The following is a 9,940-nucleotide window of genomic DNA, read 5'->3' on the forward strand; positions in this document are numbered from 1 at the left end:
GGCTCCGAGGGACACATGGACTCCCCTTGTCATGTGGAGTATGTGCCGGAGGCTGTGACCTGAGTACCCCTGAGATGATTTATCAGATGACATGGTGCCAGGGCGAGGTGTGCGAAGGACTATGGGTAGAGGTGGGGAGGAAGGTGTTTGTTCCAGAGGGGAGGCAGGTTGGTGTTGTCCTTAAACTGGGTGGAGGGGGGACAGGCAGGGGAAGAGGGTGGATAGCTGGGGGCCCTCTGGCTTTCCCTCATGCCAAGGGACACAGGTGCACCTCAGGGCTAACTAGGTAGACCCCTGTGACCAGAGCTGTCCTAGCAAGGGGGAGGGCCCAGGCGGGGGGTGGGGCGTGAAGCGGGGCGCCTGGGCTCTCCTCCTCAGAGCCATGTGGCTCTCGGGCAGTCCTAAGAGCTTGGTTCTCCATACTTTGAGGGCAATGAGCCGCGTGCACAGGAGTGAGTTGCTGTCTTCCAGAAGAAAGGAGTCGCCACTGGTGGCTTGCAGTGGTGGTGGGGGTAGGGGTGGTGGTGTTGAGTCTAACACCCCTTCAGGCCCTGAAGGAAGGGTGAGGGTGGGGGATAACGGGTGGAGTGGAAGAAGAGCCTGAGGCTCAGCTTGTAACTAGGGAGCCTTTCTCTGTCATAGAAAAGAAACCCAAGGAAAGCAGGATGGAGGCAGATATCAGCTGGGACTGCCATCTGAAGAGTCCCCTCTGGGAACTGGATCTAGGAGGACCATAGAGCAGGCTGGTCCATTCTCAGGCCTCTGTGGCATTGTGATGATGTCTATAGAACATCTGGGTTAGGGACCGAGTTCAGCATGGAACAGCTTCTGCCTCATGGAAAAATAATAGAAGCAAAGGTAAATGGGTTGGAAGATAATCTCATCCCCGCGGTTTATGAGGAGCAAACGGATACCAGGGCTGGTTGGAGGCGTCACTCCGCACCTCCCTAATGGTCACATTTACTATAATAGCCTGCTTCCCCACTACACCATCAGTTCCAGGAGACGTAGACTGGGTTGACCTTAGTCTCTGGTTTTCCCAGAGCTCAGCACAGTGCCTGGCACAAAGTAGGCCCTCATTCAAGGAAGGGAGGTATGTGGATAAAAGGGATAAACATCATTCATATTCGCTTTCCAGGCAGTGGGCTCCCAGCCTCCTGCAAGAATAACAGGAAGGGCCAAAGCTCACTAATTTGGAATTTGTAATAATATTGACGCGGTAACCTTGATCCCAATGAATAAAAATTAAAAATAACTTCTCTCTCTCTCTCTAGGGTCTTATTCATGAGGGAGAGGTATAATAAGAATACACGTTACACTGGGATAGCACTTTAGACCTCCTAAATTCTTTTGTGGGAATTATCTGACTTGATATTGGTAATAACCTTGAGAGGTAGGAAAGAGATAAGGTCCTTTGGTCAGTCAGTCACTTCTCAGCTGCCATCAAAACAATGGAGGGTATTCTGATTTCTATAGGAGGAGGTCAGTATGTTTAGGCCAGTGCACAGAGCTGTGGATGCCCGACCCAGCAAAGGAAATGCAGTCTGCAGTCTGCTTGGGAGATCACTCACTATCTCCATCTCTCTTCTAGGGAAGGAGGAATCACCAGTTATCACAGTGTGAGAAAAAAAATCCCTTAGAAAATATGCACCAAAATGGAATAAAATTTGAGCGGCTATAAATAAACTCTTACATTATGTTCAGTTGATTTTTTGATAAGGGTGCCCAGACAATTAAATGGGATAGAGGGAAAGGGAAGAAATTCTTTTTAACAAATGGTTCTGGGACAACTGGATTTCCACTTGCCAGAGAATAAAGTTGGACTCCCTCCTCATACCATTTACAAAAATTAGCCCAAAATGGATCATAGACAATGTGAGGGCTAAAATCATAAAACTCTTGGAAGAAACATGGATACAAATCTTTGTGACCTTGGATTAGGCAATAGTTTCTTAGATGTGACACCCAAAACGACATAAGAAAAATTAGGTAAATTAGACTTTGTCAAAATTAAAAACTTTTGGGCTTCAAAGGACACCATCAAGAAAATGAAAAAGACAAGCCATGAAACGGGAGAAAATATTTGCAAAGCACACATATGATAACGGACTTGTGTCCAGAATATATAAAGAACTCTTACAACTCAACAAAAAGTCAAATAACTCAATTTAAAAATGGGCAGAGGGGGGCGCCTGGGTGGCACAGCGGTTAAGTGTCTGCCTTCGGCTCAGGGTGTGATCCTGGTGTTGTGGGATCGAGCCCCACATCAGGCTCCTCCGCTATGAGCCTGCCTCTTCCTCTCCCACTCCCCCTGCTTGTGTTCCCTCTCTTGCTGGCTGTCTCTATCTCTGTCGAATAAATAAGTAAAAAAATCTTAAAAAAAAAATGGGGAGAGGATTTGAATAGACATTCTCCAAAGAGATACACAAATAACCAATAAACACATAAAAGATGCTCAACTTCATTAATAATCAGGGAAATGCAAATCAAACCACAGAATGAGCTACCACTTCACACCCACCAAGATGCCTAAAATAAAAAACACAGACAAGGCACTTGGCTGGCTCATTCGGAAGAGCATGTGACTCTTGATCTCTGGGTTGTGAGTTCACACCCAGCATTGGGTGTAGAGATTGCTTTAAAAATATAAATTAAAAAAATTAAAAAAATATAACAAATGTTGAGGATGTGGAGAGATTGGAACCTTTATACACTGCTGGTGGGATTGTAAACTGGTGCAGCCACTTTGGGAAGCAGACTGGCAGTTCCTCAAACTGTTGACCATAGAGTCACCTCGTGACCCTGCAACTCCATTCCGAGGTATGTACCCGAGAGAACTGAAGATGGGTCCACACAAAAACTTCTACACAAATGCTCAAAGCAGCATAAAATTGTTCATAATAGCCAAAAATGGGAAACAACCCAAATTTAGACAAACAAAATGTAGTCTGTTCATACGATGGGATATTATTCCGCCATAAAACGAAATGAAGTACTGATTATATGCCACAAATATTGACGCTAATACATGCAACAACATGGACGAACCTTGAAAAACATCTTGCTAAGTGAAAGCAGTCAGTCACGAAAGGCCACATATTTTATAAACCCATTTATATGAAATTTCTAGAATAGACAAATCCGTAGAGACAGGAAGTAGATTAGTGGGTGCCAGGGACAAGGGAGAGGGAATTGGGAGTGACTGCTAATGGTATGGAGTTTCTTTACGGAATGATGAAAATGTTCTGAAAGTAGCAGAGATGGTGGCCCACCTGTGAGCATACTGAAAACCACTGAATTGTACACTTTGAAATAGGGAATTTTACAGTATATGAATTATATCTCAATAAAGCCGTTTACTAAAAAATATGCTCAAATGTTTACTTCTATCATTCTATGTTCATCAAGAAATCTGACTATTGACAGGTTTTCAGAGAAGCTGTGGTTCTCTTACTGAATACCCACCTACTCCTTCTGGCTTAGCTAAAACCTACCCATCTCTAAAAGCCCAGCCGGTAAATAGCTCTTTCCTGAATCCCTGCTAATCTCTCTTTTCTGTATTTATTCAACATTAACTCACACAGCACCCAAAGTAAAGTGTAGGGGAAATAGCACTGGATTAGTAGCCAGAAAAATCTGGGCCATACTTACAAGTTTTATGACCTGAGCAAAATAATCTCTCCGAGCCTCAATTTCGTCGTGTGTAAAATGGCTGTAAACGCTTCTACCCATCCTCCCTCGAAGCGTTGTGAGAAAACGAAGACAGATCCCTTGTCAGTTGTCATACAAAACCAAGATGTTATTCATATTTTAAAAACCATCAGCTCCCATTCATTATATGCAAGGCACTGGCCTGAAAGAGAAATACAAGATTATTACCTTTAATGTAAAAAATGGCATGAAGAGAAGATTAGGTCCCTGAGGCCATGTGCTAAAGGCTGTTCTCAGTAGTAGGTGCTAAGGAGTTGGAAGAAGGCTCCACCAGGCTGCAGGGGACAGGCAAGACCACTTCCTTGGGAGGAAGGCAGAATCTGAGAGGGGTAGGCTCCCAGGCAGAAAGCAGGAGCCCAGTATGGGAGTGGAGTAACAAGGATGCTGGGAGGCCAAGGTGAGCACAGTTTCTTTAGACTCAACCAGCACTGTCCAGTGGAACTTTCCTGCGATGGTGGAAATGTCTGTCCACCAGAAGTATAATGAGAGCTGCATATAGAATGGTATATTTTCTGGAAACCACATTTAAAGAAAATGAAAGAGAGGTAACATTCATTTTAATAACATTCATGGAATAATAATTAGATATTTTATTTAAGCTGATATATCCAAAATATTATCATTTCAACATGCAATCGTTATAAAAATTAGTAACAAGAAATTTTACATTCGTGTGTGCGCGCTAAGTCTTAAAACTCTGGTGTGCATTGTACACATCACAATTTGGACGCTAAATTTTCAAGTTAGAGTGAAATGTAATCTTACCAAAGCAATAGAGTTGTGTTTAATGGAAAACCATTTTGTATGGCTTGTTTTTAAATTAAAATTAATTAAAGAAAATTAAAATCCAGTCACAATGGCCACATTTCAGATGTTCAGTAGCCACATGTGACTAGTGGTTTTCACGTTGGTCAGCGCAGCCCTAGAGTTAAGATTACGAGGGTAGGTTGTGGGATTGAAGCTGGAGACAGCTTCTAAATCCACACCTCCAGCCTGGACCTCCCTGGGCTCTAGGCGCATGCTCTACTGCCTTCCAGAATTATCTGTCTGGTGTCTGGATTAAGAGGGTGATGACCATACAACCCCTTTCCCCCAGAGGCCACCCCACCATGGAAACGCAGGATCCTAGCTTTGCAGGGTACTTTAAGGCTCACCTAGCCCAGTTGCCTTCAAATGGGATCCTGGACCCTTAGGGGTCCTTGAAGGTGCTCACAAGGGTCAGATAACCACTTCCAACTGAAATCCTACATTTCCTGCTTATCGTGAGATGAGAACTTAGTGGAATTAGGGTATTGGAGGTAGCCTTTCGTTTTTAAAAATGTCTTCTTTTTATGTAATATATATGTTGTAAATAATATAAATACGTATGTTGACATATCTAATGTAGGTTATGAAGCATAACAAAATGAACACCATAAACTCCCTCTGCCACGGTATTCTTGTCTAGCTCAGACCCATCTTTCCCTTTTCTGTCTTCTGCTCCCAGATGCACCCCCACTGACTCCCCTGAATGTCATGTTTATGGCTTTCTTCACTTTTAAAGATTTATTTATTTGAGAGAGAGCGAGCAAGAGCACACAAGCAGGAGGGGCAGAGGGAGAGGGAGAGAGAGTCCCAAGCAGACTCTGCACTGAATGCAGAGCCTGACAGAGGGACTCAATCCCGGGACCCTGAGATCATGGCCTGAGCCGAAACCAAGACTGTCGCTCAACTGACTGCGTCATCCAGGCCCCCCGGCTCTCTTCACTTTTAAAGAATAGTTTCAGTACTTTGTATGTCTAAACATGACACTGTTTAGCTTTGCTTGTTTAAGAATTTTATGAAAACAGTGTCACCTAGGAATGTAACGAAGAAAAATGAAAATACATGGCTGTGCGAAGACTTGCATGTAAAGCTGTGTTATTCAAAACAGCTGAAAAGTGCAAACGACCCAGATGTCCACCAACTTGTGAATGGGTGAGCGACACGTGATATTATCCAAGCCACGGAATATTATTGGACATTAAAGAGGAATGAAATTCTCACACAAGCTCAGCAGGGAGTCTGCTGGAGATTCTCCCTCTCCCTCCGCCTCTCCACCCCACCACACCCTCTCTCTATAAAATAAATAAATGAATCTTAAAAAAAATACATGAATTATACTTTGATAAAGCTTTTTTCAAAAAGCTTTAGAGTCTTCTGAGGCTTGTTTTTTCTCTCTCACAGTTGTGATTCTGAGACTTTACTGGTCGGAGTAGTGGTTCATTTATTTTCACAACTGTATGCTAGCCCACCACCTAGCGTGATGACACCACGATTTATTTCCCCAGGCTCTAATTCTGTCATTGGACATATGAGTTACCTCTTGTTTTTTGCTATTACAAAACAATATGCCATTAACACGCTTGTACACATCTCCTCGGTATCTGTAAGTAACTGTATGTATGTTGAACTGAATAATAAAATATCAGGGCTTGTATATTGTATGTCTTTTTTTTTCACTTCATTTTTCAGAAATTCATTTTTTTTTGTAATTTACAAAACAGTTGTTTCCCCAGCATATTGAAAAGTAAAAACAAAACTGGTCCTCATTGAGAAATACTGCTCTAGGGAATACACGGGGAGTAAAATTGCTGAGTCAAGGGTATGCAGATGTTCAAAGACATGCAAAAGTTCAAGGGTGTCCAAATGTCAAACTGCTTTCTAAAATACTTATACTGGGGGTGCCTGACTGGCTCAGTTGGTGGGACGTGTGACTCTTGATCTCAGGGTCGTGGGTTACCACGTTGGGTGTGGAGCCTACTTAAGATAAATACTTGCACTGATTTGCACTTCTGCCAGCAGTGGGTGAGAGCTCCTACGCTGCTCCCCATCTTCACCAACACACACTCTTGTCCAATTTTTAAATTTGTGCCAATTCTGTGGGTAGGACACGTTTTCGTTCCCTTGCTGCTGATGAGTTGAACACCTTTCTATGTGTTTAGGGGGCATTTGTGCTTCCTCTTCCGTGCTGTTCCTGTTTGTTTCCTTTGCCCATGTCTTTTCTTTTTCTTCTTGGCTGATACTGTTCTTCAAATATGCTGGCTAAAAGTAGTTGGATTTTATCTTTTGGGTTGGCTCCTCTTCACTTGCCCCCTGGAGACCGGGGTCAAAGCCCCTACTGAACTGACAGGCTCTGGAGCACAGCATGGACAGCCCCTTTGAATCTGTACCCTCCTGCCCCCAGTCTCACATCAGCCCCACCGTATACTCAGTTGTTTCTTCTGGAGCTTTCTTTTTTTCTCCACCAGAGTCTTTCTCTGAGCCTCGGACCCCCCTGTCGGCTTGCAGAACCCCCAAGTTATCCCAGCTCTGGCACAAGTTCCTTTTGAAAAAACCAGTCCAGAAATCTTATTTATTTATTTATTTATTTACTTACTTACTTATTTTTACACCTATTAAGCCATGAACTCTTAGGCAACATGTTGCAGCAGCTCAGGCTCCTGGCCACCCGTTCTCCCCAAGCGTGCATCTCTGGGCGGAGCAGGTCGGTGCTTCTGTTGAACCCAGGTAACTTTCCCTTTGGCTTCTTTCTTTTTCTCATCATTTTACTTCCCACGTTTCAGGAAGCTATCTTGGCTCCTGGAGCGCTTAATATGCTCAGTACGTACGTTAATTCTCTTGGCAAGAAACTTGCCCTTAACTTGTTTGTTTACAACAATGCCAACAGCATGCTGGGTAACACTGCAGGCTCTTCCAATTTTGCCATGGTAACATTTGTGGGGCAGTCCTTTTTGAACAGTGCCCATTCCGTTGATGTCGACAATTTCACCTTTCTTGAAGATTCGCATGCATGTGGCCGAAGGAGCGACTCGGTGTTTTCTAAAAGGCCGAGAGCGCACACAGTGCTGCCTCTCTTCTTTCCCTTTGGGCCCGACGTTTTGGCACCTTGCTGGAAGAGGGGGTTCTGGCCGAAAGGCACACCTCCTCTTAGAAGCATTTCCAGCCGCCCCACCACGGCTGAGTCACCTCTTCTGTTCAGTGGGCTTAGCCTGCCTAAGCATCTGATGATGGACGGGAGACAGGTGTTTGACTATTAAAATGGGATACTTTTTCCTTTGAATAAGTACAGTTTATGAAATACAGTTTTTCAAGACATGGGATTCCTTAACACTGGGATGTTTGGGAGGAGAAAAATGGTTGGGAACTCTTACCAGTGACGCCTATGGTAGCCTTGACATCCCCTGCCTCCACTTGAACGTTTCCAGGGACAGGAAGCTGACTACCTTCCTGGTGGGCTGGACTGCTCTAGTTGTTAGGAACTGTTTCTTATGCCAACGGCGTCTCCTGCCTCATCATTTATACTTGGCTGTTCTTCACTCTGCTCTCTAGAGAAATACCTAGTGAGTCTTCTCTCTGACACCATGACCCTCCAGCAAGAGAGGTAATAGCATCCATGTCTAGCTCTCCTTTGCTCCAGGAGAAATTTATCACCTTCAGTGATTCCTGGGAAGAGACGGTTTCCAGATTCCTCTGCACTTGATCACCCTCTTGTGAACAGACTGCAGATTTTCTGCATCCCTTGTAAACTGTACACCCTTGTTTGAGGAAAGCCTCAGGGCTGATCTAACCATTGGGGGGGGGGCTGATCCAGTTAACGCGCATCTGTTGGTGAAGCTGCGGAGGGTGGGGGCTGTTCTGACAGCCTCGTCAGCCCCGGGGTTCCCACAGAACCCGGAACCCGGGAGCTGATGAAAACCACTTTGTTTATGTGCGTTGTTACCGTCTCCATGCAGCTATCTGTCCAATTCACCCTTCTGCTTGGCCTCAGCCACTCCACTCTTTTGAGAAAGTTTTCTTAACTTTCGCGTCTCCTTTAAACTCTCCCCACAGCTTCATGTCAAGCACAAATTGAATAAGCAAGATATGTTTTTAAAAAATGTCGGCATTCCACAGACAATGTCCCGTAGCAACTAAGTATCCTTGGACTCTGTCTCTATATTACCCTCTGCCTTTGGGGTGTCAGGCCCCCGGCTCCCAGGAAGCAGGGCCAAGGGGAAGGGGCGTTTCTTCACTCCGGGCCCAGGGTGAAGCCCAGCTTTGCCATAGCTGTGGACAGTGACAACCCGTCTCCGCCTCCCAGGCCAGGAACCTCTGAGTAATCTTTGACTCATAGCTGTCCTGTCTCCTATTGCCTAATTTTGCCTGGTCTTCATTAAAAATGTCTCCCTGCTTTTCTTTCTCTCACTTGTTCCTCTGCACATTTCTCCTGAGACCACTGTGTTTATGCCAGAGGATGGTCTCACCAACACAGACTACCCGAATGTTTAAGCAATTCCTGAAGACGTGATGGGCCCTTGAGCCCCCGCTAGGGGTGTTGGTTGGGCTGAGCCCTGACAGAAGGGGTAGCTGATCTTATTGGGCCAGTTGTTGGAAGACACATTTCAAGCAGAGGTAACAGAAATTTATGCTCAGCACTCGGATGTGAGGAGAGGCTGGAAAAGCAGGCCGAGGCTGCCAAAGCCAAGGTGGGCGGTCAGACTTCCTCCTAAGGAAGGCTTCAGGTTGGGCAGTGCCCTGACCACATTTGTATTTTAGAGCCATCAGTGAAGATGTGATTAGCAAACTTAAAGAGCCTGGAGGTGGGGGGAGAAGACAATGGGCTAGGGTCCCCCAGAGTCTGAGGGAAGTGGTAGATTCAGGGGTGTGCCGAGGGAGGTGGGACTGAAAGGAGGCAGGAGTTGGCAGGTTGGAGGGGAAGGGTGGAGGAGTTGAGGGGGTTAGAATGCATTGAAAGACATGTTCCTAGGAGAGGAACATTCTAAAAGCAGGTTTGAGTGGTGAGAGGGAAAGGACATGAAGACTTGGTGTTGGAAGGTGCTGGTCCTTCAGTGTGAGGAGATGGGTGACTGAGCAGCCAGCTCTTCTCACTCCCACAGCTGCTATGGGTCCTCTGGTCCACTTGTCCTCCATGGGATCCTCTGTGCCTTTTTTCTGCCTGCCTCCTGCCTGTTGAGATGCTGCTGGACCCCACAGAACATCCACCCCAGAGAACCTTCAGGAGGTGTTGAGTCCTTCCCCCTCCCCAAGTCCACCATATTTTCCATCTCGATCCCTGCTCAGTGAATGCGGAGAGGCAGGCGAGGGCTGTGTGCAGAGGACTGAGGAGCATTCAGAGTCCTGTTCTAGACCCTTGTCCTTCCATAAAGCCAGGCCTGGCATTTGCCCTGATCATATCTCCTTACCCATTGCACCAACATTAACGGTCCCT

Source organism: Ursus arctos, unplaced genomic scaffold, assembly GCF_023065955.2.
Source record: "Ursus arctos isolate Adak ecotype North America unplaced genomic scaffold, UrsArc2.0 scaffold_24, whole genome shotgun sequence".
Classification (NCBI taxonomy): domain Eukaryota; kingdom Metazoa; phylum Chordata; class Mammalia; order Carnivora; family Ursidae; genus Ursus; species Ursus arctos.